The sequence below is a fragment of the Rhamphochromis longiceps genome, linkage group LG2 (genome assembly GCF_057381845.1).
Source record: "Rhamphochromis longiceps isolate RC_006_pf linkage group LG2, R_longiceps_female_GT1.1, whole genome shotgun sequence".
In the NCBI taxonomy this organism is placed as follows: Eukaryota; Metazoa; Chordata; class Actinopteri; order Cichliformes; family Cichlidae; genus Rhamphochromis; species Rhamphochromis longiceps.
This window is the reverse complement of record NC_140558.1, coordinates 22,535,787-22,563,091: the sequence shown is the minus strand read 5'-3', so window position 1 is coordinate 22,563,091 and position 27,305 is coordinate 22,535,787. Positions and strand designations below refer to the sequence as shown.

At 41.2% G+C, this 27,305-nt stretch overlaps 2 long non-coding RNA genes across 3 annotated transcripts; one reads left to right on the top strand and one right to left on the bottom strand.

Moving 5' to 3' along the window:
* The first annotated feature begins 20,236 nt into the window (after window positions 1–20,236).
* Window positions 20,237–22,504, top strand: LOC146677176 (uncharacterized). Its single transcript, XR_014907502.1, has 3 exons — window positions 20,237–20,376; window positions 20,477–20,589; window positions 22,275–22,504. It is a non-coding gene; the product is annotated as an uncharacterized LOC146677176 (long non-coding RNA).
* Window positions 22,505–22,789: 285 nt separating this feature from the next.
* On the bottom strand, window positions 22,790–24,908 carry LOC146677175 (uncharacterized). 2 transcript variants are annotated; one of them, XR_014907497.1, is made up of 4 exons: window positions 24,560–24,908; window positions 23,444–23,538; window positions 23,270–23,335; window positions 22,790–23,105 (listed from the first exon to the last, which is right to left on the bottom strand). It is a non-coding gene; the product is annotated as an uncharacterized LOC146677175 (long non-coding RNA). The 2 variants fall into 2 exon arrangements; XR_014907496.1 differs by having other exon boundaries at window positions 22,790–23,335; window positions 24,560–24,905.
* Window positions 24,909–27,305: the final 2,397 nt, after the last annotated feature.

The window sequence follows — 27,305 nt, the reverse complement described above, 5'->3', positions numbered from 1 at the left end:
TTGAGTGGAATTTGTTGTCTTAATTTGATGATCTTATGTGATTTTAATATAACACTTTTATAGCACTTAAATACGTGATAAATTTATAAGGAGGAACTTGGGTTACTTTGGATACTTTGATGGTTTAAAGTCTGGCTTCACCAGTCTTCATGGCAGTCTTCTGATTAATAGATGACCTGCTCTATCTCCTGAACCCCAGACACCCAGATCTGCTCCTCATATGGACTGATGTGTGTTTGCTGACTTGTGCTGAGTACCGTATCAGTCTCTTGGCAACTACTTGGTACCACTTTCAAATCAAAGCTAACCAACTAAGAGGCAATATGGATATTATTAATGAAAGACTGCCTTGTTAGCAGTAGCTATTAGTTACTATAGGGAAATACTGTACTTTTACCTTCCGGGTGGCAATGATGCACACACATGCACACACACACACACACACACACACACGCTGTCAGTTGGAGGGTGATTTATCACAGGTGAAGACAGGAAATAGACCCTCACCAATCAATCATCGACTTATCAAAAACAGCCAGACTTTAAAGATTGGCCTTGTCACAAAGTGATACATTAGACCATGCAGTTCACTGTTTGTGGGAGAGACAGAGAGTGTGTGTGGCTAACACTGTTTGAGTCCATTTACAGTCATACAATTGCTGGACAGCTCATCAGGCTCCGTGCCTCAGCACATTTAATTTGAAGGAATGTTATGGGTGCCAAGTCTCACTTTTATTGAAAGAACTGTGGAAATATACTCTAGTCTGGATCACTTATTGAATTTTTCTTGATGTGCGTCATCCAATTACATTTGGATTCATAAACACTGGACATTATATGATAACAGGGTTATATAGTCCATGTCATTTTATAATGCTTTAAGTTTTATTGTTGTGTTCATTATTTCATTTCAATCTGAAAATGCAGTGAACAACAGCAGCTGTTCAAAAAGGTATGGGGGTGGTTTCACATAATGCAGAGCTGCCTGTAGCAGAGCCTGGATGTAACCGTCTGAGGTCTACAATTTGTCTACAATTCAGCGATAGGATAGCAGAAGGTTTAGGGTTACCAGCTATGATGACTTCAAAGAGTTAATGTGGCAGGACTCTGCTTCTGTTGGTGACTTCAGTCTGGATGGTGTCCTCGCGGTTGTTTCTGTGGTTTCTCAGTTAGAGTTAGAAAACCACAAATTCAACTATTTTTTGTTGTTGAGTGAGTCACTGAGTGTTACCATGGCTACCATCAGTGGTTGCTTGAGGTAGTCTGTGGTGCCCATTTCAGTGTTTAGTTAGTCTATGAGCAGATCAGTATCTGGTAACTAAAACAGTATAACATCAGTATGCCAGTGTGTGTGTGTGTTTCACAGTGTATGTGATCCATAGCCAAATGTTGTCTCTTTTGTGTGTGAGTGTCTCTGTAGATGAGTTTGTATGGAACAGGAAATGCATTAATCACCCTGATATTCATCACTGAAAAGATTTCCTTTGCATAACTGTCCTTATGGTACTATATGCCATGTTTTCGCAGACACACACAAGCAGCCATTCTGAACTATGAAAGGCAGTATATGTTGACATGATCTCTTTGAATGGGAATGGAGAAGGTTTCATGTGTGATAATAGAAAAATAATTTAACTAATAGAGGTGTTTTTGTCATAAATGATAATCATTCAATGATATTCTCGAGTGCCTAACCCTTTCTGTCACTCATGCATCAATCCCATTCTTTACTAAATCTGAGAAAAACTGTGTTTGGTCTGAAATAACTTGTGGTTCAAGGCAATCGGTTGTCCTTTCCTTTAGCTAGACAAGGCATTCTTTCATGGGACCCATTCATTTCCTCATAAAAGATTTCCAGAGACAAAAAATGAGTAATGACCATGTATTATTTGCATATGCTGTCTATTGACAAAGTGAAGAAGGATAAAAAATCTCCAATAGCAACACAGCATTGTATGATCTAAAGAAACATAAGAACAGATGAGAAATAAAGTGAATAACATCAGTCAGTCTGGAAAGGGTTACGAAGAAAAGTCCAAGGCTTTGAAAAACCAGCGAACCACAACGAGAGTCATTATTCAAGAAGAAATCTCTGCAGAGTAGTGAACTTCCCCGGGAGTGACCGGCCTACCAAATTACTCCAAGTAGGCACCAACAACTAATCGAAGGGTCACAAAGGAACCCAGAACAGCATCTAAAGAACTGCAGGCCTTACCTGTATCAGGTAAGGTCAGAGTTCGTGATTCAACAACATGTGAGAGATTGGGCAAAAAAAAAAAAAATTGCACCATGGGAGAGTTAAAGGTGTAAATCACTGCTGCTCATAAAGAACACAAAGCCCCATCTCATATTTGCCAAAAAAACATCAAAAGACTTTTTGGGATAATATTCCATGGACTGACAAGACAAACGTTTAGCTTTTTGGAACGTTTACATCCCATTACATCTGGTAAAAAGCTAAACATAGAACAGCATTTCATTAAAAAAACCATCATAACAAAGCCACGGTAGAGGTAGTGTGATTGATTGGATGGAACCATGAATTCTGCGCTCCAGAAAATCCTGATGCTCATGTTCTCAACACAGACTTGAATCCCACTGAGATGTTTTGGCGACAGCTGTTCATGCTCAAAAACCCTCTAATGTGGCTGAATTTAAAAAAAAAATACACCTGATTTCAGTTCTTGCTGCCAACTGCACAACCAGTTATTCGGTTTAGAGCGGAATTACTCTTTCACGCAGGGCCATGTTTTGATCATGTTTCTCCCTTAATGAATGAAGTCATCATTTAAAAACTGCATTCAGTGTTTACTCAGGTTATTTTGGTCTAATATTATACTTTCTTTAATGTGATTCTTGATTTAAGAATCAAAGGGTGGGATTGTATAGGAATTTCTTTTTTTTCCAACAATATCTTTATTATTTTTTTACATTTTAATGACTTACAAACAGTCCAACATTCTAAATACTACATGAACATACACTCCTCTCAGACAGCAAAAAGAAAACAAAAAAGTCATCAGATTTGTCACTCCGTTAAAGGCCTAAATTTATCATTATCCCAAATCAAATGTCATTGCCCTCAGTCCTCGTCCTCCTCAGATAATACAAATCCTTTTACAAAATTCCCAAATGGTCTCCACACCTTCTCAAAAACATCCAATTTCCTTTTCAGTATAAATGTTATCTGCTCCAATGGCAAAGCCACCATCATTTGTTTTATCCACTGTGTGATACTCGGTTCCTTGGTTCTTTTCCATTTTAGTGCGATTAATCTTTTTGCTTGTAACAAACCCATATCAATAAACATTGTCACTTTTTGTGTACCTCACGTTTTCTGGGTACAATCCCAGAATAAGGAAGCCAGGATCCAAAACAACCTCTTTGGATAATATTTGTTTCATAGTTTGTGTTACTGCAGCCCAAAAGGATCCTATCTTCCTGCAATCCCAAATACAATGCCAAAAGTTACCTTTATCTTCATTACATTTGTTACAAGTGTCTGGAATATTAGAGTTGTACTTATTTAATTTTTCCGGAGTAACATATATTCGCATTAACCATTTGTATTGCAACAACCTTAGTCTAGAATTAATAGTTTGTTTATGAGCTTTTGCGCAAACCAATGCCCATTGTTCCATGGATATGTCCTTCTTTAAATCATTTTTCCAAGCGTTCAACCTTCCCAAAGAATTGTCAGATGTTTTGGACCTAATCAATTTATATATTTCTGATATTGCCCCTTTTTTTGAACTGCTTTTGCTAATTATGTCTTCCAATTCTGATTTTGGTGGTTTGGTGCAGGTATTATTTTGATTTGCTCGAATGTAACTTCTAATTTGGAAATATTTGAAAAATTGCTTTCTATCTATATTATATTTATGTCTAAGCATATCAAAGGAAATATCTTGAGAATCTGTTGCATACAAATCTTGGATTTTTTGGAGTCCTTTAATTGACCATTGTCTAAAAACTTCATCCTCTCTTCCTGGTCTGAAATCCTGGTTTCCCCACATCGGTGTAAACTGTGACAATACAACAGGTTCCTTCATATATCTTTTTACATCATACAACACTTTGACCATGTTCTTTACCATTGGATTTTTCGCCTTTTTAATCAAGTTTATTGCTGTGTCTGAGAAAAAATATAAAGGTAAAGGTGGATGCAAATTAATACTTTCCATCTCTGACAATTACGGGGCGTTATTTAAGTCAAAATAGTATCTTATAGACCTGATTTGACATGCCCAGTAATACCACTCAATATTTGGACACATGACACCACCCTCGTTGTATGGTAGATGCAACAATGATAATCTTATCCATGGTCTCCCATTTTTCCATAGAAAACCTAGAACAAGCTTTTTGATCCTGCTAAACCAATCAACAGGAGGCGGCAGGGGGATGTTCTGATACGCATAAAGCACCTTTGGCAGTATACTCATTTTGTATATATTAATCCGACCAATTAAAGAAACTGGTAGAGATATGCATCTGTCCACTGTTATTTCTTTTGAAAGTCTTTCATAGTTATTTTCCACGACCTCACTTAATTTGGGCGAAATCATTATTCCTAAGTACATAAAGTCCTTTACTGTCTTAAAATGAGATGTTACTATGGGTGGGTTTTTCCTTTCTTCTTCATTTAGTAATAAAACGGATGATTTAGATTTGTTAATGATATACCCTGATATTTGACCAAACTCCCCTATCAATCTAAGCAGAGCAGGTATAGATTCTGTTATTTTAGAGAGATATACTATCACATCGTCTGCGTACAACGAAATCCTATGTTCTACTTCATTTACCATAATTCCTGTCAATGATAAACTCGAACGTACGGCTATAGCAAAGGGTTCCATAGCTAATATAAACAACAGTGGGCTTATCGGTGAGCCTTGTGGACATCCCCGTTTCACCCTTATTGGTTTAGAGATATTTTTGTTTGTCAAGATTTCAGCAGTTGGATTTGAGTGTAATAATTGTATCCATCTTCAAAAGACATCTCCATAACCAAATCTAGTCAGAACATCAAAAAGATAAGGCCACTCGACCCTATCCAATGCTTTTGCAGCATCCAGTGAAAGAAAGGCCCTCTCTGAAGAATTGTTTAGTCCGTCTATAATGTTAAAGACTCTTCTTACATTATGTAGACCTTGGCGCCCCAATATAAAACCGTTTTGATCTCTATGAATTACTGAGGGGAGAGTATCTTGCAGACGTGTTGCTAATATTTTACCCAACACCTTAAAATCAGAATTAAGTAAGCTTATCGGTCTCAAATTTTCACATTTATTACTTGGTTTTCCTAATTCAATTTATTTTTATTTATTCTATGCTGTGGTGTGCTGGAGGAGCAGCAAAGCAAAGAAGGACTCATCCAGGCTGGAAAAATGAATCAGGAAGGCTGGCTCTGTGGGGAAATCCTCTAGTTGAAAATCCTGTTTAAAAAAAGCACTTGGGACAATTGTGTTGGTGACAGCTTTTGTTATAATATCAATAATATTTATATGAATATGGGATACTGTTACATGTTTGCATAGACTGTTGTGGAATATGGAGACACTCCTGGCATTATATGAGCAAAGTGAGACTCATTTTTTAGGGTTCGTGGAGATGAGTGTGAAGATCCAAACAATCCCTGTCAGTGATGGAGAAGCTTTGATGAAAATATTTGGTAAAAAGTTCACCAGCATGAAGGAAATGAAGTTTCATACTTTCCTTGGGAGGACCCCAGCACGCCTGCTTAAAGAAAAGTAAGTGTTCCGATGTGGATGCTTGCAGCGACTGCTGTTATAGAGGCCATCCTGCTACACATGAAACACATCAGAGTCATAATTGTTATTTTAGTCACGTGTTTGTTTATTATCCTTATTGTTTTATCTGGGACTGTTTGCAGACATCTCAGAGAGAGGAGACACCAGCATCTGAACAGAGATTCAAACCAGCAACCTGCAGCTCCCTGCTTGGCTGCTCCAGTTTTCTCCTCACTCATGTTGCCCACCAGTGATTTCAGCCTGTTCTCACTCCCGAGGCGTAACATGTCGACGTTTTGTCACGTCCCGCAGCGTTCCTGAGGAACGCGAAAGGAGACCTTCGGCGTTCTTATGGTACGCAGCGGGTTATGGCTGGAATCCAGTGCAATGACGCTCCCGTGGTAATGGACGTTCCAGCCCTGTATTCCAGCCCTAAACCTAACCTTATCAATAGCCCTAACCATAACCTTATTCCTGATCTTAACCAGGACTATAATGATGCTAAATAGCGTGTTTCTAAGCGATTTGAAGGAAAAGAGCGAACATGTGCAGATGGAGTCCAGACGGTTCTCATATTTCCTCTTTTTTCTGAGGTCATCATTTAGGAACGTGGTAGGTAGCCGAAAACGTAATATGTTGACGATTTGTCATCTAGCGTAAAATGTTACGCTTTGGGAGTGAAAACGTGTTGGTGATTTCTTGCTGCCAATCCACACAGCAGGCTAGAATATGCGCTGAGCCTCAGCCCCCAATACTTGGACATGTTTTCTTTATTAAACAATGAACCAGACCCCAAAAAGTAAACAGCTGTTTTTGCTAGGCAACAGGTGACAGCATTTGGTGATGCAGCACCTGACATTTCTGACCATGTGGGCGGAGAATGCATGGAATGGAATGTTTAGTAGAACTGTGCAACACAAGCACTTAGTTACAGCATTGTTCATTGTATCCAGACACAGCTAGAGACACATCTACAGCAGCATCTCTGTGCAGGACAAACGACAGTTGACGAAAAAACATCAAAAACTTCACTTCACTCCTCTACAATACATTGGTTCCTTTGTTTAAAAGGCCAAAATGAATCAAGGGAGAACGAGAAGAGGATCGGCGAGTGCTTCACCATACAATACAGTACAGCTGATTAACCTGCAAGAAGAATTTCAAATGATACAGGCTGAAAATGTCAAATTAAAAGAAGAGGCAGAAAAATCAAGAGGAGAAGCTAAAAATTCACAGTTTGAAACTGAAGTAGTATTGCAGGAATTACTGCATGTGGGTCTCAAACTTAAAGGAGAGAAAATGGGAAAACAACAGGCAGAAAACGAGAATGAAAACATGAAGAAAGAACTGTTGGAAGCTCAAAAAGCATTGGAGGGAGAGAAAACCACAGCACAAGAAGCCAAAAATAAATATCAAACTGCAAAGAAGGAGGCAGGAAATGTGATACAGGAATTACAGGAGGTGCAAGAAGATTTTGAAGAGGGAAAAAGGAAAATGCAGTTGGCAACACAAGAAGCTGCAAATGTAATGGCTGAAGCTGAAATACTAAGGAAGGAATTACTGCATGTGAAGCAACAACTTGAAGAGGAGAGAAAACGTAAACACGAGGCAGAAAATGAGATTGAAAATATGAAGAAAGAATTGTTGGAAGCTCAAAAAGTGTTGGAGGAAGAGAAAATTAAAATACAGGAAGCAAAGAAAGAAATGGAAGATACAAAGAGTTACACTCAAAACATGAAGAAGGAACTGATGAAAGTGCAAGAAGAACTTGCACAAGAGAAAATTGAGGTGAAGGTATTCAAGAAAGAAATGACCGGCTCTGCGGTGACCAAGAAAGACTGCAAAGACGCACTTAAAGAAATACGAAAGCACAAAAAGGAAGCTAAAGAGCTCCTCAAACACAAAGTGAAACTGGCCAAACAGCAGCTGAAAGAAAAATTTAAAGACTCTGAGGAGCAGCTCAACAAAACCTTAAAAGAACTGAAGGCAAAAGAAAAGCAAGCCGAGGACAGGAGGGGATTCTGGAGCAGACTGCTGAGAAAGAACTGACGCAGCAGCATCAAGTTTGAGGAAATCAATAGTTTCTTCCTCCTTCCCCCTCTCTCCACCTTTCTTTCACCCCGTCCTTCTTCTTGGGACGTTTGTTTTTTAAAAACTCTAATCTAAATACATGTACTGAAATACACAAATAAAATTGCCATAACTTTACCTCATGTTGCCTGCTTCTTTTCTTGTGTGTCTGTGGATGTAAAACAGTAACAAACTTCCTGCTCTGTGTGTCTTTAATTGTAAATAAATGCAATATGTTTTCACAGACTACAGGACCACCAAACCCTCCCCCGCATCCTCTGATGTCTCCTTCCTCAATGAGCTCAACAACTTTTATGTTCGTTTTGAGCGAGGGAACCCCACAACCACAACCAAAGCAGACATGACGCCAGACCACCAACCTATGACTCTCTCCCCCACCGATGTAGGAGCGGTGCTGAGCAGGATCAATGTCCACAAGGCTGCAGGCCCTGATGGCATCCCCGGGCGTGTTCTCAGAGCGTGTTCTGGGGAGCTTGCAGGAGTGCTCACAGACATATTCAATCTGTCCTTGGCCCACGCTGTGGTACCGGCCTGCTTCAAATCCACCTCCATCGTCCCGATACCCAAAAACTCCAACCCATCTTGCCTCAATGATTACCGCCCAGTAGCACTCACCCCCATCATCACTAAGTGCTTAGAGCGACTGGTCCTAGCACACTTCAAATCCTGTCTCCCCCCCACCCTGGACCCCCACCAATTCGCATACCGCCGGAACAGGAGCACAGAGGATGCAGTCTCCATCGCAATGCACTCTGTCCTCTCACACCTGGACAACAACAACACCTACGCCAGAATGCTGTTTATAGACTTCAGTTCAGCATTCAATACAATCCACCCCTCACAACTCATCAGGAAACTGACAGACCTGGGTATCAGTTCCCTCATCTGCAAATGGTTACTGGACTTCCTGACCAACCGCCCCCAACATGTCCGGCTGGATAACCGCTGCTCATCTACCATCACAATGAACACCGGTGTACCACAAGGCTGTGTGATGAGCCCTTTCCTCTACTCCCTCTTCACCCACGACTGCAGACCTGCTGATGGTTCCAACACCATCATTAAGTTTGCAGATGACACCACGGTGATTGGCCTCATCAGTGACAACGATGAGGCCGCCTACAGGGAGGAGGTGGATCGTCTGGCTGAGTGGTGCGACAGAAACAACCTGCTGCTTAACACCGAGAAGACCAAGGAGCTCATCGTGGACTACAGGAGGAATGCTGACCCACATCCACCCATCCACATTAAGGGGACGGCTGTGGAGCGTGTGAGCAGCTTCAAGTTCCTGGGAGTCCACATCTCCGAGGATCTCACCTGGATGACCAACTGCTCCAAGCTGGTCAAGAAGGCTCACCAGCGCCTCTTCTTCTTGAGGACTCTGAGGAAGAACCACCTGTCCTCAGACACCCTGGTGAACTTCTATCGCTGCACCATCGAGAGCATCCTGACCAACTGTATAACAGTCTGGTACGGGAACTGCTCTGCCTCAGACCGGAAGGCGTTGCAGAGGGTCGTGAAAACTGCCCAGCGCATCGCCGGAGCACCACTTCCTGCCATAAAAGACATCTACAGGAAGCGGTGTCTGAAAAGGGCTGGGAAAATCATCAAAGACCCCAGTCACCCATCACATGGACTCTTCACCCTCCTGCCCTCTGGGAGGCGCCACAGGAGCCTCCGGACTAAGACCACCAGGTACCGGAACAGCTTCTTCCCCACAGCTGTCAGACTCCTGAACTCTGCCTCCTGACATCTGACCAACGTTAAACTCATGGACTGAACATACACACACCCACAATGGACAACTGTACCCTCAAACACAATAATAACCACCACTCACAACCACTAGCACTTTATATAGCCTCTGTAGAAACTATCTACACCCTCACTTATCTTAACTGCACTACTGTATAGCTCTGTGTAAATAATCATTCTGTACATTCGATAATCTTTAATCCTACAACTGTTTACAACTTGCATAGTTCCCATTTCTGTATAGCTGTATATCCCAGATTCTGTAAAGTTATTTATTTCATATTCTGTATAGTTTTTCATATTTATATCCTGTTCATATCCTGTACATAGCTTGTACTCACTACAGCCTGTACATACTTTCATGGTAGCTGAACAAACTTCCCCGGACCGCCAGCAGATGTGAGGATATGCTGGCTGGGTCCTCCAAAAACACACAGGCATAATCTGAGGGTACGACGCGACACTGGGCATGGGAAAACACAGGGCTTAAATACACAGGGTAGTAATGAGGAAATGGGCCACAGAAGGGAGACACAGCTGGGAGAGATCAGGGCTAACGAGACATGGGGAACAAAGCTGCACACACTAACATAAGACAAAGTCTTTCACAATAAAACAGGAAACATGAATCACAACTCAGAGACATGGACTCAACACAGAGACAGAAAATGAAACATGGAACTGAACTATACATGAAACCACCATTCCTAAAACATGGATAATAGAAACATGAAACTCTAATAATGATAATAATAATAATAATAAACATCACAACAAGAGAATGAGAAACAATCCAAAACACCAAGATAACTGAAACACAAAGTACCAGAGAAACAAAGAATAATCCATGATGCAAAAGTGAACCAAAACATAATAAACTCAAAATACTGGGTCCAACGGACCCAGAACCGTGACAGGATCAGTCGTCCTGTCCCCTTGGCAGAAAAACAGCCCCATAGCATGATGTTTCCACCCCCATGCTTCACAGTAGGTATGGTGTTCTTGGGATGCAACTCAGTATTCTTCTTCCTCCAAACACGACGAGTTGAGTTTATACCAAAAAGTTCTACTTTGGTTTCATCTGACCACATGACATTCTCCCAATCCTCTGCTGTATCATCCATGTGCTCTCTGGCAAACTTCAGACGGGCCTGGACATGCACTGGCTTCAGCAGCGGAACACGTCTGGCACTGCGGGATTTGATTCCCTGCCGTTGTAGTGTGTTACTGATGGTGACCTTTGTTACTTTGGTCCCAGCTCTCTGCAGGTCATTCACCAGGTCCCCCCGTGTGGTTCTGGGATCTTTGCTCACCGTTCTCATGATCATTTTGACCTCATGGGATGAGATCTTGCGTGGAGCCCCAGATCGAGGGAGATTATCAGTGGTCTTGTATGTCTTCCATTTTCTGATGATTGCTCCCACAGTTGATTTTTTCACACCAAGCTGCTTGCCTATTGTAGATTCACTCTTCCCAGTCTGGTGCAGGTCTACAATACTTTTCCTGGTGTCCTTCCAAAGCTCTTTGGTCTTGGCCATGGCGGAGTTTGGAGTCTGACTGTTTGAGGCTGTGGACAGGTGTCTTTTATACTGATGATGAGTTCGAACAGGTGCCATTCATACAGGTAACGAGTGGGGGACAGAAAAGCTTCTTACAGAAGATGTTACAGGTCTGTGAGAGCCAGAGATTTTCCTTGTTTGAGGTGACCAAATACTTATTTTCCACCCTAATTTACGAATAAATTCTTTACAAATCCTACCATGTGGATTCATGGATTTTTTTCTCACATTCTGTCTCTCACAGTTGAAGTGTACCTCTGGTGCAAATTACTGACCTCTGTCATCATTTTAAGTGGGGGAACTTGCACAATCGGTGGCTGACTAAATACTTTTTTGCCCCACTGTACATACTCTTCAGTTTAAAAGACAACGCCACCCCAGTACAGAGATGAGGTTCAATGATAAAACAAGTTGACAATTTATTAATTATTTAAAACAGCATATAAAAGCACAATCATAAATATCAATGTACAAATATGCTTAAAAAGGTATTCAGAGCCGAGGCTTACCAATGGAGGGGCAGGGATGCCATGCACAAACTAAAAAAAAAAAAAGAGAAAAGAAAAACACCAAGACACAAGTGCAGCACACTATCACACACTTACACTAATAAACTAAGAAAGGCAGGTGTGTACACTCAAAGGATCCCACCACCAAGGCACCCTAGTCTCCTCCACGTCGGCACTCCGCGTCTGAATAAAAGAAAATTTTAATATATTACAACAAAAACTAATATTCACACGCTGGGGATAGCCCAACTCCAGGAACACACTGGTGATCAGCAGCTAGAAAAAGGGCCTTCCACCAGTGGCGTAACAAAAACCCAAACTACAAATCAAACGACGGAAAAAAGGACAAACATACAGCCTAAATAAAACTTTAAAGTATGGGGGCAGACGGAATCGCCGTATTGCAGCAACTTGCCGTCTGCCCGACTACAAGTTAATCTTCCAATCAATATGCATGCCAGCCGACTGGCGTAGCATGCATATGGCCGTTGTCCACGCTGACGTCCACTTTAAAGGCTGGCAGCAGTAGGAAAAGAAACCTCCAAGTGAGGCCTTCAGGTTTTCCACATTTTCTGGATTAAGGCCCTCATCGTGGTTCGATTCCCAAAGCGCTTGAAATGCCTTTGTAACCCTTTCCAGACTGATAGAGTTCAGTGTTTCTTAGCTGTTTCTTTAGATGTCCACGATGTTGCTTTCTGAGATCTTTTAGTCAACTTCACTTTTTTGGGTTTTTTTTTGCCTGTCCCATTTGGTTCTTTAGCCATCAGAATTGTTGTCTGAAGACCAACAAGGAGACCCAATGGATTTACTTTGCCAAATGGATCACCACGGCCTTGCCGTATTGGTCCATTTGATCGACCTTTGTTTTTATTAATTATTTTATTTTATTTTCAGTTGTCACAGACGGGACAGACATGACTGAGGGATAGGAAAGGGAGAAAGAAAGATGAAGGAAAAGAAAAACAGAAGCGAAGAGGGACAGTGAGAAAGGAAACTTAAAAAGAGAATGAAGAGAAAAAAAATATCCTGGATCACCTGTTGAGAGAAAGAGAAGAGTTGGTGATTCTTTGTGTCCGGGGATGGGCGTCCAGGTACACACCGGCTCACTCCTTGGCGGCTGCGTATTGGGGCCTGGAGCCCGGGGCTCGCTCGGGCCACTTCGGAGGTGGGGTGCCCCCGGCCTCTCGGCCTGGGGCTCGGTCACTCAGGCACGGCTGGCTGCCAGCGGAGCTCACGGGCGCGTCACTGCAACCCCCCCTGGCTTCTGCTCCGCGGCTGCTGAGTGACCCCTCATCTGGGACTCTCCTCAGCTCTTTCTGGGACAGTGGTGCGGCTGCCCCTCTGTTGGTCTTCCTTGGTCTCTTATGTTCTGGGGGCCTCTGGATGTCTGGAGTTTTGATCTCCTCCATACCTGCTTCATACCCTGGTGGACGGGGCTGTGGCCCCCCCACACCCTCTAGCAGATCATTACATGAAGGAACCTTTTAAAAAAAACAAGCGCGTCCATGCTCACAGGTGTACACACGGGTGATCACACCCACAAACTACACCCTTTTTGCTCCTACCTCAAAGCACACTGTGCGCTGTCGATATTACGTGCTGCACAATAATGTTTAATATTTAGTATTTACTGTCATATTCCCATATATCATTGTGATGTTGTTTATTCTATTACTCTTGTTTTCTTCTGCTTGTTTTCTTTTTTCTTTCTCAACAGGTGATCCAGGTGATCGATAGATGCATTTTTTTCTCTCTGCTCATTCTGTTGGTTTTTGTTTTTTGCCCTTCTCCCCCGTCCCTCTTCTCAGCTGTTTCTCTTTCCCTCTTTCTTTCTCCCCTTCTTTCCCCCAGTCAAGTCTGTCCCGTATTCAGCAAGTGAAAATAAAATAAACAATAAAAGGTGAATCAAATGGACGGCAAGGCTGGGATGGTCAATTTGGTAAAGTAAATCCGTTGGGCATCTTTCTTTGCCTTTAGACAATAATTCTGATGGCAAAAGAGCCAAACGGGACAGGCAAAAAAAAGAGAAAGAAAAAGAAAATTGGAAACAAAAACAAGAAAAGAAAAAAAAGAGAGGAGTGTAGAAATGTGTGTAAAAGTTGTTTCCAACTAGCGGGAGAAGGTGGTACACCAGCTCCCCTAGGGTGGACACACACACACACACACACAAAATTAGTAGAATTGTTGATTAAAATAGGAAGAGGGTTTGGTGTTTTTCAACGTAGGGCAACTACAATCTCTCTGGGTTTTTAAGAAAGGGGAGTTCAGAACCAGAGAGGGGAGACGTGTTGTTTTAAGCAATGAGAAGAATGAGCAAAATGTCTCAGTGTGTCACTTGCAGGTGAAGAGCAGACCTGAATCAATTTTCCACGTGCAGCAGTCGGAAGAACATTATAGGTTAACACCATTAGAAACACTCAAGCCAGGTTTTGGCTGAATTGTTTTACAGCTTAACTTCCATGTGTTTGTCTATCATTCTAAGAGAGTACACTTAGACAACTTCTAAAAGAGGCCTTCATATTTTTTGATTTTAACAGTGCACTGAGATTTTTGTTTGGCAATTTTCTCCTTTTCAAGCAGGCCTGCAAGATCTGGATCGAAAACGCTACACAACATGTTGATCAATCGCAAGTGAGCTTCTCCAAACTTAAAATGGGCTCGGGAGAAAGCCACTTATTTGGGACAATCACAAAACAAGTCCCGGCCAAAAAGGATTCAGCGAGGTAATCCACTCTAAATTCTTTTTTTTTCCTTTTTTGAAATGACGTCATTGCTGGCAGTAGAAACTTATTGCGTCACGAGAGGTTCTACTGTCAGCAAATAAAAAATGGGGACTGACTGGACTGACAAAAGCTTTCATTGACTTGACACCAGTATGCAAGATTGCACCTCCATCTAGACCTGACCAAAGGGTGGATGTATGTATGTATGTTTCTTTTTACAGGAGCAGAAAGGTGACAGCAGCAGGTTGCATGAGCTTTTGGGCTGACTTAACCTTTTGATTGCCACTTTCTGTGTCTTTGTGAATTTACCAGCAGTGTGTTATTCATGACCTTGTATTGTTTACAGTGCAGAGGTCACTGTGAGAAAGTGTCCATACAGATGCGCTGCGCTAACATCTACATCACTTTTTCCACAGCAGAGGGTTAATCGTGGGATCTAATCACATGATTTACAGCAGGACACACCACTGGCTAATGTTTTTTCTTACAACAGGGCCTGGAGTGAAACTACTCCAGGGGAGAAGCCCTGGAATTTTTAAGAGACAATGCACAACTTCATTGTGCATGTCTAATTGTGTTAAGCTGACAGAGGGCAAAAGAGGGTTTTCTGGGGAAGCTTTCATTTTTAAATTGCAGAGACCGCGACATGAGGGATATAGAAGAAGAGATTGAGGTGCAGATGCAGACCATGACTGGGAGAGAAGGCTTCAAGAGGACCAGTGAGAAGCAGGGACCATCTGCAGGACAGCAGACAAACAACAGTGGGCTGCACCACTGGGCTTCCAGGAGATTGTCATGAGATTGAGAACAGCAAAATCTTAAATAAAATGAAAGAGTCTCGCCGTTGAGGGAGACAACTAAGGTGTACGACGTGCTCTGGCTTAAATCTACAGCTGCGTTGGAACAGAAATCGAGGGATGAAGAGAGCGTGCCAAGCTCCAAAGGTGGCAGCGCAGAGGGAGACCAGCGTTGGAATTATGACTCTGTAAATGGCACAGACACCAGGAGCCATGACCGTGACTGGGAATGACCACCTAATGCTGTTTCACTCTGCCATGCAAAGTACTTTGACACTCTGGAGAAGACCTTTCCTCTGTGTCATTGTTGTCTCCATTTGCATGTGAGAGCTTAGATTGTGGGGAAGATTAAAGATGAACAAAGGGTGGTGGGAGAACAGTGAAGTGAGGATACACAGTGTGAAACTCCTTTAAGTGAACCATAATGTTGATGTGATAAACACAATGTCAGGAAAGAAATACTGGTATTAAAGAGCTGAAGCATATAATTCTGACAAATATGCAAAAGGGGGCAAATACTTTTATAGCACAGCACGCATATAAGAAGTTGGCTGTGGGTCCTAAGGGCCTTCACGGATTCAGTTTTCTTTACGAAGTTTCTTTGTTATCTATTTTATTGCACACAGCCCTTTGCAGCTAGGTTTTGGACAGCACTATACAAGCAAAGCTTTCTTTATTATTATTTATTATTCCACCCAGTAGTTAGGGTTGGCTGGTTAAGTTTTCAGCCCCCTAGCAAATCACCAGCTCTGGCTTGTCTCTTTCCTCCATCTAAGCCTGCTTCCCCACCACTTCATAAAGAGAAACAAGGTTACTGTCAGTGTCTGCAGCATCCTAAACTTGCAGCCACTGTTGTATTAGATTACCTGGGATGTGGTCAAATACTCCAAAAAATTACCTCCTACCTTCTCTTCCTAATCACTTTTCCTTGACATCAGAGGGAAATGTTATGAGGCCAAGGAAAGGTGTAAAGGAGAATTAATAAGTCTGCTGTGCTGAAACTACAATGTCCAGAAGATGAACTACAAAAATATGGGCCTCACTTCACCACAGTGTGCTTTTTCTGTGTTGTCTCAAGCTCGCCATCAAGATGTGAACAATCTGCAAAAAGTTGACTTCATTACAAAGGTTGCTTATTAAAGAAAAAGAGAGAGACTAATGCAAGCTCGACTACTGTGAAGTTCAAATGCCCTGTGATCAACTCATATAGCTCATTATCTTGATTTAGAAAGCTCATAAAAATGCAACTCAATACCTCAACAAGAAGCAGATTACAGCTGTGTGATGTTCAGAAATTCATATCAGCAGGTCATGGCATGAAATGGAAAACAGACTGTTAATTAATATTTACACGATCTGCACCACTTTGTCAGTTGTGTTGGTCATTTTAATTAACAGTCAGATGGTATGTCGCTATGAATTATGGGTTGTAATTATCTCCTTTGATAAAGGTCTAGTGTATCCTTTGTTAAAAGAGGCGATAAGAGGAAGCACTAAAATACCTTTCCTTAGTTTCTGGAGAATTTGAACAGCTCTTATAACGGCTGCCACGCAGATGCTTCCAAGTCACTTCACTCATTTAGGACCTTCTTAGGAAAAGCTCAGTGTTCAGCTGCACCCCTCGTCTCCTCCTTATTGGACCTAGCTCTCGTATCTGCCCTGATTCACTCGTACCACTATCAAGGAGGAGGAAGAGTGCTTCTGATTGTTCATGCAGCAGCCCAGCTTCTCACCTTGGGGTCTTCTATGCTACATCATAAAGTAGTCATCAATTATGTCTTAGGCATCTATTATAATTTCAGTTGTGCTAAGCTGGATCTGGATCACTGCATTATAAGACACTGTGACAATGAGGTGCCACTAAGATTAAATAAAAAAGTACCATTCACACAATAAAACAAAGTAATTTGAGCAGCAAGGCATGCTTTTTCAAGTGGAATATAATAAATAACTATGGATATTCAGTCAAATATCAAATAAAAAGTACAATGGTGCACTGTGATAAAAGTGATTTTTAACAGTGACTGTACTTGGATAAAAAACTGTCCTTGTCTTGACAGACCTGTAGTATCTACCACAGGGCAACAGGTCACACAGCAAGTGTCTAGAGTGGGAACTATCCTTAGTGTTTTTAAAGCTCTTGGGAGGTGTGTCACCTGTACCAGTGGTCTTTGTGCTGTGCTTGTTACCCTGTGGATAGTCTTTTGTATCTGCTGCAGAGCATCCAGTATACCACACTGTTACACAGTCCACCAGGATGCTTTCTGTGGTGGTGCTGAACTGCAGCTGTAGCGTTGGCAGACCAGTTTCATGATGATTTCTTTTTTCTTCTTAGTATAAGAACCAGATTCTGTTCTGAGCACCACATGACCAGTTGTTGGACCTCAGCCCTATTGGCGGACCCGTCTCCCTCTGATATGATTAGTGCCACCAGTGTAGTGTCATAAAACGTAAAAACTCGTTCTGATATGGTAATGTAATTATAAAGTTCATTTCTCACTGAATTCAGTATCTACTTTTAGAGTTTCACAGTTTATAATCTGTGGGACTGATTAAAGGTCTTCTGGCTTTAATGAGTCTTGCCATCTATTGGTGTGAACTTGCATCATCCGTTATAGGGTTTGAGGCAGTGAAGAGATACTTTATAAGAAGGGGTAGAGAGTACCGACAAGTGAAATGGTGTGATACAAGCGTGTCATTTGTCAAACCACATATTTCAGAGTGGAAACAACCAAACAAATAATAAATCTGAGATTATCTGAAACTCACAAGCAAATTGAAATGAGGCTCAAGACTACGCTGTCTGCAAAATCACTGTGGGGCAGGTATTGGAGTTTGAATATCACTTTCTGTTGAAGTTTAGAGGAGATTAGCTTCAGGCAGCATAATACCAAACAACTTAGTTTTCTCCAGAGTGCCTCTGTTTACGCCAGTAACAGTGTCTCTAAGTCAGTCAAATCTGCTGTGAGTCAACATACATCCAACAATATGCTTAAAATCATGTTAACAATGTGTTCTTCATAAATATGTCAGATCTTAACACATTTTCAAGCATTTTCTTCAGATTTTTTCTACTCCATATTTTTATTCACTGTTCAAAATCCTGTATATTACACCGGGGCTTTGTGCAGTCCCTTACTTAGTAATCTAAAAGAAGCTAGTTTAAATCCTTTCCCCTTCACCTTAAGCCAACGTTCCCCAGACTGGCTGCCTTTGTTAAACCAAAGGTTTGAACTGCAGGTGGATTGGACTTCTCTCCCATGGTTAACTGACAGGGTGTGAGGTGACCATCTCAGAGATAGCAGCTCTCTATGATGACGCCACAGTAGCACGGGTGTTAGCACTGTTACCTAATATCAAGAATATTCTGGGTTTGACTCTGTCATCTGGCTGGGGCCTTTGTGCATGAAGTTTCCATGAAACCAAATGGCACATACTAATTAGTTAAAATGCAGGAATATCTTAAAGACATAAAGACCTGGATGACTTCTAATTTCCTGCTTGATCTTCAGAGTAAACTCAGGTTATTACATCTTACTTTGGTCTCAGACTCTCAGGTTCCCAGAGGCTTCAGCTTTCAGTCCCCTCTTCTGTGCTTCCAGTTTGGATTTTGGGACACAAACAACTGCTTCATTTAAGGATTAGCTTTAACATTTTACTTTTTGATAAAGACTATAGTTAGGGCTGGATCAGGTGACCCTAAGTTACCCTGCAATAGGCCTAGACGTCTCGGGGCTTCCCATGCTAAACTGAGCATTTCTTCTTCACTGTTTTCAATCTCTGTGTGTTTATACACCTCTCTGCATTCAATCATAGTTATTAATTATCTCTGGTTCCCTTCCACAGCATGTCTCCGTGAGCCTGGTTCTGCTGGAGGTTTCTTACTGTTAAAAGGGAGATTTTCTTTCCCACTGTCACCAAGTGCTTGCTCAAAGAAGGTCTTTACCTTACAAAGGACCTTGATTGTGATTCAGAACTACATACACATAAAATTAAATGGAACTGTAATAATGATTTCAAGTTAATAAAACTCAGTGTTAGTGTACTAATGGACTGTAAATGCTGGATGTAACATCACCCATTAGTTAATGATGTCCTGTTGTGAGGCCCTAAGCTGAGCATTTTGGTGTTATGACATGAAGTTCTATCTGAACAACGGTGGCACATTGTATGCTATTAGGGTCGTGACTGTCAAAGCTCAGCTTAAAGCATACCCAGCTCTTTTTTTTTTTTTGCTCTAATGGGGACTGTAATTTACAAAATGAGCTCATCTTGTATGCTTGAAATTAGCAACTGGGAGCATAAACTCATCAGGACACCGTTTACTGAGTTCACCCAAAAGGGAACTGAGGGCTCACTTTATCCTCTGCCACTGGATTTCTATTTGCAACCAATTAAAGCAAGTGGCAAACTAAACAAGTAGTTTGTTGCAGGCAGGCAGAGTTTTTGCTGTAACCTGTCTTTAATTAAACAGCACTGTCACTTGACTACATATTCTTCACTTGTTAAATCTGTGGTGTCATAACAGACTCTTATTGGCTATTTCCTGTGAACTTCATGAGCTGTGCTGCTTTCAGCTCAGTTCACTGTCCTGCTGTATGTTTGTGGGTGTGTTTGAGTCAAAGAGAAGAGCCCAGACTTTGATGATAAAGTTCCCCTGTGATCAAAGTGTCATCACAGTCTTAGTGTTGTCTACATTTATGTTGAAAATAATAGTGGCTACTCAGTTCTAAAATGTTATTTTCATTTTATAGATTGGTTCCTTTATACTAAAATGGTAAATGGCCTGTATTTGTAAAGAGCTTTTATATGGAAGAAATATAGTATCATCAGAATTCAAGTATTTTTAGACATTGAATTTATGACACTGAATTTTTATCCTCCAAATTTCCCTGCAAAAATATTCACCTGCAAAAATTCACCTGCAAAAATTCACCTGCAAAAAATTCACCTGCAAAAATTCACCTGAAAAAAATTCACCTGCAAAAAATTCACCTGCCAAAAATTCACCTGCAAAAAATTCACCTGAAAAAAATTCACCTGCAAAAGTGATGAACTTTAATGACCCAAGCCAGAGCAATCAGCACCAGATCGAGTCGAGTGGCTCTCGGCCAATTAAATTACGCTGTTTGATCACATGACACCGTTAGCCAGCAGTTTGTCTCCTAAAAGAGAGCTGTTTAGAGGTGAGTGATTAAGTTTTTCTCCTAAATAGAGATCGTTACAGAACGCCTAGTCCTACTTAAAATCCCATTTATTTTTATTTTATCATCTACTCGAACTAAGGAAAACGTTTGACTAACTCAAAGACAATTTCCACGCCTCCCCTGCCTGACTGCAGAGGCAGTTTTGAATTTAGGAGCAGCAAGATGGAAGCGGCAAACCCTGGCGATTCTCCGGTAAGTATATTGTTTTTTATCTTCAAGTTTGTCTTTTGAAACGTTAATTTTATTTAAATCCGTTGCTCACGTATAAAGTACACAGACGGGGTCTTTGCTCAACTCGTCTGAGGCGTGTCTCACTAAGCGCTACATGCTAGCATCCTGCTAACCGAGCTACCCTTTACATGCTGTGCTTTAGAAAATAGGATACTCGTTAAAAAATACTCCGCAGATATTGATAGATAGACGAACACTGCAAATATAATGTTGTAAACGAAAACGGCCTTTGGTGAAGTGGTAAAATACACCATGAATAAAGCCATAGATTGAATGGCTGCCATGGTTGCAGAACGGCCTGATTTAATGACAAGAATGGGGAAGAGTGAGGCGAAGTGAACCAAAGCCACAAAACACGGTCAGACAAGGCGGCAAAAGGGCAGTGATCTGTCCGTCAGTATGAAGTTGGTGTGTGCTTTGGTGAACAAAAACTCGAGACCGGTAGCAGGAAGGTGGGAGACTCGTGTTTCACTGGAATAGTGGTGAATTAAAACATCCTTTGTTGGGGACATTTAGGTGTAAATGCATCCATAAAGGTGAGACAGAGGCAGACCAGACAGTGAAGAAAACAAGGCAAACATTAGAAATATTAAAATGGAAATATAGGATTAATATAACATACAATTGGGGAAAATGTAAGGAACACAATGTAAATGATATTGTAAAGTCATTAAAACAGCATACTCTGATTAAAAGAAACAGATAATTGGGTAGGATGATGATGATGATAATAATAATAATAATAATAATAATAATAATAATAATAATAATAATAAAATAAAAAAAAATGTACAAGATGGGTATGTATACTTGTAGCCAGAACTTAACAACTATAAAGTTGTAGCATGTCAGTACCTTACCCCATCCATTATATCCACACTTTCAGAAAAGGATATGGTCAATATCTTTACAAATACTATCTAAACTTAAACTGGATATCCCCTCTGCTTCTTCTGCTTCTCGTATACACCCTCAGGGTTTGTCATCAGCCAGCGGCTGATATGATCATTAATCCTGTAAAATAATATTCTTTCGGTTTATGAATCTGTTTGCATGGATTTCTTAATCTGTTTCCACTGTTAGCAGAAGTTGTGCATGCAGTTTTGGTGTGCTGCTCTCCAAGACTACAAGCTGCGTTAAAGTTGGAAGTAACTGGCCGATGTTCCACTGTTGAAGATAGCTGTGCCCATTTGTTGCACATTGTGGGTATGGAGAAGTTGAGGCCCTTGCAGGCTACCCACAATTTCCCCAAACTGAGCGATTATACATCTTCCTTCCATATTTGTATCTTGTGTCACTAAAAATAATTTTATTTAATTTTATACATTGATTAATGACCTGCAGAATCTCCTTATCATATTAAGTGATTCATAATTGTCACTTTATGCTTTCTCCATCTTGAAAGTGATGACATCCTTGCATTACATCCTTTAGGTTCATTTTCTGCAGGCAGGTTTCTGACAGAGAACAGGCAGATTTACACTATAACATGCAGCGTTCTATAGATGGACACATAAAGAAATGAAAAATTACATGTATGTGCTAACTTTCTAAACACTGTTACATTAATGATTAAGTAGATAAAACATTTATGTCAGCCTTGGCTCATAGTTCATTTAAAGACAAGAACTTTGTGTGTGTTTCAGGTCCTGCACTCTCAAAGACTGAATGAACCAGCATTGCAGCCATGGGTCACTGTGAGCATCACAGGGAAGGTTGAAGCCGCCCACTGCAGCTGTAAGGCCGGAGTCACGGAGACCTGCACCCACGTCACTGCTCTTCTGTTTAATGTAGAAGCAACAGTGATCTGTGGCACAAGGACTGTTACAGATGAACCTGCATACTGGGTTTTGCTGGGTAATATGACCAAGATACAGCCAGAGGTTGGCCATAAGATAGACTTCTCCTCTTCAGCTGCCCAAAAAAAGGCTCTTGATCAGAACAAACAGACCATCTGTAGTGATAGGTAAAAGGAGCCGTCCTCAAAAAAGAAAAATCCCACCTGCTACTGTGGAGGAGTTGTCACTGCTATAATGCCATCATGTTTTATCTAGGGGTCTAGATTTATGCCTATAGTGCACTGCCGTGTAAATAATTTGCATTTCCTGAATGAGTATCACTGTTCAAAAATTGAATAAAGAAACAAACTAATTTTTGCCTTTTTTTTTTTATTAAAACCACTTTATAGAACATCACATCAGTTACAATGTAGAATCCATGTCACTGGAGAATTTTGATTCAATAAACAGTAAAAAGGTGAGCTGTGAAGACCAAGGACAAGTGCAGCTCACAGGTTTTCTATCCAAGGAATCCCAGAAGATTGCATGGTGTCATTGCCCAGCAGTTGTTCGCAGGACATATGGACTCAACCTCAACAATCCCTCACACTGAGCAGCATGAAGTGACAGTGCAGAGGAAAAACTCCCCTTTAACAAGAAGAAACCTCCAGCAGAACCCGGTTCAGTACCAGCAGCCATCTGGGTTTGGAGGAGAGAGAGAGACACAGAACTACCAAAAGTATATTTTTTTTATGTGATTGACTGTTGTTGTAATTCAAGCCCTGAGTGTAGAGCAGGTAAGATATAAAGTTGCATCCTAAATTCCATGCTCATGCAGAGTGTTTAGTTTATGACTTTTTCACCTGGTCATATCTTGATGAACAGATGGTCTTTTAGGGTTGACCAAGCTGGTACCTTGACTCTGTTCTCTGCAAGATGTTGCAAAAAACAAAATCATATGGAGACAATATTGGACACAAAATATATAACAATTTAGTTAAATGTAGCATTAACTCATAGGTCTTGCTAAAGTAAACCTTGTATTCTGATTCATCACAGCAGCAGTTCAGTTAGATGATGTCAGTAACTGCAGCAAGTGTCTTGCTGACTGAATAATCACATCTTGCATAATCTGAAACAAACACAAAGACAGAAACAATTTATAAATTAACGTTTGATAAAATCTAAGAATTAATCATTTATTAGATACCAATATGAATATGTCTACCATAAAACTTGTGTGGAGCGAAGTTACATTCAATCAAGATGGTCTGGCATGCTACAACTTTGTAGTTGTTAAGTTCTGGCTACAAGTATACATACCCATCTTGTACATGTTCTTTAACATTATTATTATTATTATTATTATTATCATTATTATTATCATCATCATCATCATCCTACCCAATTATCTGTTTCTTTTAATCAGAGTATGCTGTTTTAATGACTTTACAATATCATTTACATTGTGTTCCTTACATTTTCCCCAATTGTATGTTATATTAATCCTATATTTCCGTTTTAATATTTCTAATGTTTGCCTTGTTTTCTTCACTGTCTGGTCTGCCTCTGTCTCACCTTTATGGATGCATTTACACCTAAATGTCCCCAACAAAGGATGTTTTAATTCACCACTATTCCAGTGAAACACGAGTCTCCCACCTTCCTGCTACCGGTCTCGAGTTTTTGTTCACCAAAGCACACACCAACTTCATACTGACGGACAGATCACTGCCCTTTTGCCGCCTTGTCTGACCGTGTTTTGTGGCTTTGGTTCACTTCGCCTCACTCTTCCCCATTCTTGTCATTAAATCAGGCCGTTCTGCAACCATGGCAGCCATTCAATCTATGGCTTTATTCATGGTGTATTTTACCACTTCACCAAAGGCCGTTTTCGTTTACAACATTATATTTGCAGTGTTCGTCTATCTATCAATATCTGCGGAGTATTTTTTAACGAGTATCCTATTTTCTAAAGCACAGCATGTAAAGGGTAGCTCGGTTAGCAGGATGCTAGCATGTAGCGCTTAGTGAGACACGCCTCAGACGAGTTGAGCAAAGACCCCGTCTGTGTACTTTATACGTGAGCAACGGATTTAAATAAAATTAACGTTTCAAAAGACAAACTTGAAGATAAAAAACAATATACTTACCGGAGAATCGCCAGGGTTTGCCGCTTCCATCTTGCTGCTCCTAAATTCAAAACTGCCTCTGCAGTCAGGCAGGGGAGGCGTGGAAATTGTCTTTGAGTTAGTCAAACGTTTTCCTTAGTTCGAGTAGATGATAAAATAAAAATAAATGGGATTTTAAGTAGGACTAGGCGTTCTGTAATGATCTCTATTTAGGAGAAAAACTTAATCACTCACCTCTAAACAGCTCTCTTTTAGGAGACAAACTGCTGGCTAACGGTGTCATGTGATCAAACAGCGTAATTTAATTGGCCGAGAGCCACTCGACTCGATCTGGTGCTGATTGCTCTGGCTTGGGTCATTAAAGTTCATCACTTTTGCAGTTGAATTTTTGCAGGTGGATTTTTGCAGGTGAATTTTTTGCAGGTGGATTTTTGCAGGTGAATTTTTTGCAGGTGAATTTTTTTCAGGTGAATTTTTGCAGGTGAATTTTTTGCAGGTGAATTTTTGCAGGTGAATTTTTGCAGGTGAATATTTTTGCAGGGAAATTTGGAGGATAAAAATTCAGTGTCATAAATTCAATGTCTAAAAATACTTGAATTCTGATGATACTATATTTCTTCCATACTGGGGCAGACTGACAGAAGCGAGGCTGCCATATCACGCCATCGGCCCTTCTGACCACCACCATCACTAAAGCCTCATTCACCTATTCACACACCCACGTTTTCTATTTCTAAGTGCTTTCTGTCACTCTTTGATGAATGCTTTGGAAGCAACTCGGGTTTGAGTATCTTGCCCAAGAAAACTTGGGCATGTTAACCATCTGATGACAAAATTTACATCACCGAGACCTGAGTGGACCCTAGCAGACTCACGTACATTTAACATATAATCGGTGCTTAAGTCATACCTAATAACATATAATGGCTATGAATCAAATCCTGTTGAAACACTACAGTCACAAGCACAGCATTTTAATCCGGTCTGGATGGTGTCTGGGTCATTCCAACATCTCAATTCTTTTCTTTTTCAGTCCTTTTGTTTTAGATTTTCTTGGGATCATTGTCATAATGTATGATTCAGTCTTTAGCCGTCAAACAGATGACCTCACATTTGACACTGGAATACTTATTTTCTTCTTTAAGTGCATATGATTAGCAACACCTGGCTGTTACTTACTAGTGAGTTTCTATAGAATGAAGGTTTTGAGTTTTTCCACAGGATTGAGTCCCATAAAAAATTTTTTTCACATATATCACTTCTTCACTCTGTGTCACTGTCATAAGTCTGTCTGACAGTACCTTTAACAATGATGCCTGATAATGTTAAATCTTATGTTGAATAAGATTTACAGCTTTACATCCATTTAAACAGTCAGTGTAGAAGCACTGAAGGCAAAGAACCCTTTGATGAAGCAACATTTGGTGCATGGGTTGAAACTCATTCAAGATCTCCTCTGATGCTGTCAGACTGTTTTGATTAAAAATAATATTCAAATGTCTGTTGTCCACAGAAAGCTACTTTAATCAGAATGCAGGGATTGTTACTGTCTATCGTGAATTTGCAGCTAGTTGGGGCTATTCCAGTTCATCACTCACAAACAAAATATCTGCCACACATACACCCAGAGCATTCTCTCCATATGCACACACCAGCATTTTACATTCAGTCATAGTGTGCAAAGAGAGAGAGGAATGTTGGGCCTTTTTTCTCAAACCTTGATCTCCAATCTGATTAGAGTAAAAAAGCCATCACGTTTGTCTGCACGGGGGCCTGCCTCTAATTTACCGACGGGGGCTCAGAGTGCAAGTAATCACATATATTCCATTTCTTCCTCGTCTTTTATTCTTGGTTGATGTCTCTCTTAAACCTGTTTTTTGATTTCCTAACAGTATTCCTTTGCATGTTTTCTTTTCCATCCTGTCTGTTTGTCGCCATTACTTTTAAGCGCTCCCCTCCCGTCCTGTATTATCTACCAACTCTCTGTTACCTCTCTCTTCCTCTTCATTTCCTCTTGTTCTGTTTCTTTCTCCTCCTCAGTCTCTCAGATCCCTGGATCCTTAGCTTCCTGTCTGACAGACGCCAGGTGGTCAGACTGGGCAGCATCACCTCATCCCCCATCACACTGAACACTGGTGCTCCACATGGTTGTGTACTGAGCCCTCTCCTGTACTCACTCTACACCTACGACTGCACAGCCACTAACAGCTCCAACATCATTGTGAAGTTTGCGGACGACACTACAGCGGTGGGTCTTATCACCAACGGTGATGAGACGGCTTACAGGGAGGAGGTCAGCGCCCTGACCCACTGGTGTCAAGACAACCATCTCACCCTCAACGTCGCAAAGACAAAGGAGTTGATAGTGGACTTCCGGAGGTGCAGAGAAGTACACACCCCCATCACCATCAACGGCGCTGCTGTGGAGAGAGTGAGCAGCTTCCGGTTCCTTGGAGTACATCTGGCTGAGGATCTTACGTGGTCAGTACACACAAACAAAACAGTGAAGAAGGCGCAGCAGCGCCTCTTCTTTCTCAGGAGACTGAAAAGATTCGGCATGAGCCCCCGCATCCTCAGGACCTTCTATCACTGTGCCATTGAGAGCATCCTCACCGGATGCATCACCACCTGGTATGGCAACAACACCGCCTACAACTGCAAAGCTCTCCAGCGAGTAGTGCGGTGCTCTGAACGGATAATTGGAGGTGAGCTTCCCTCCCTCCAAGACATCTACAGGAAGCGCTGCCTGAGGAAAGCGGGGAGGATC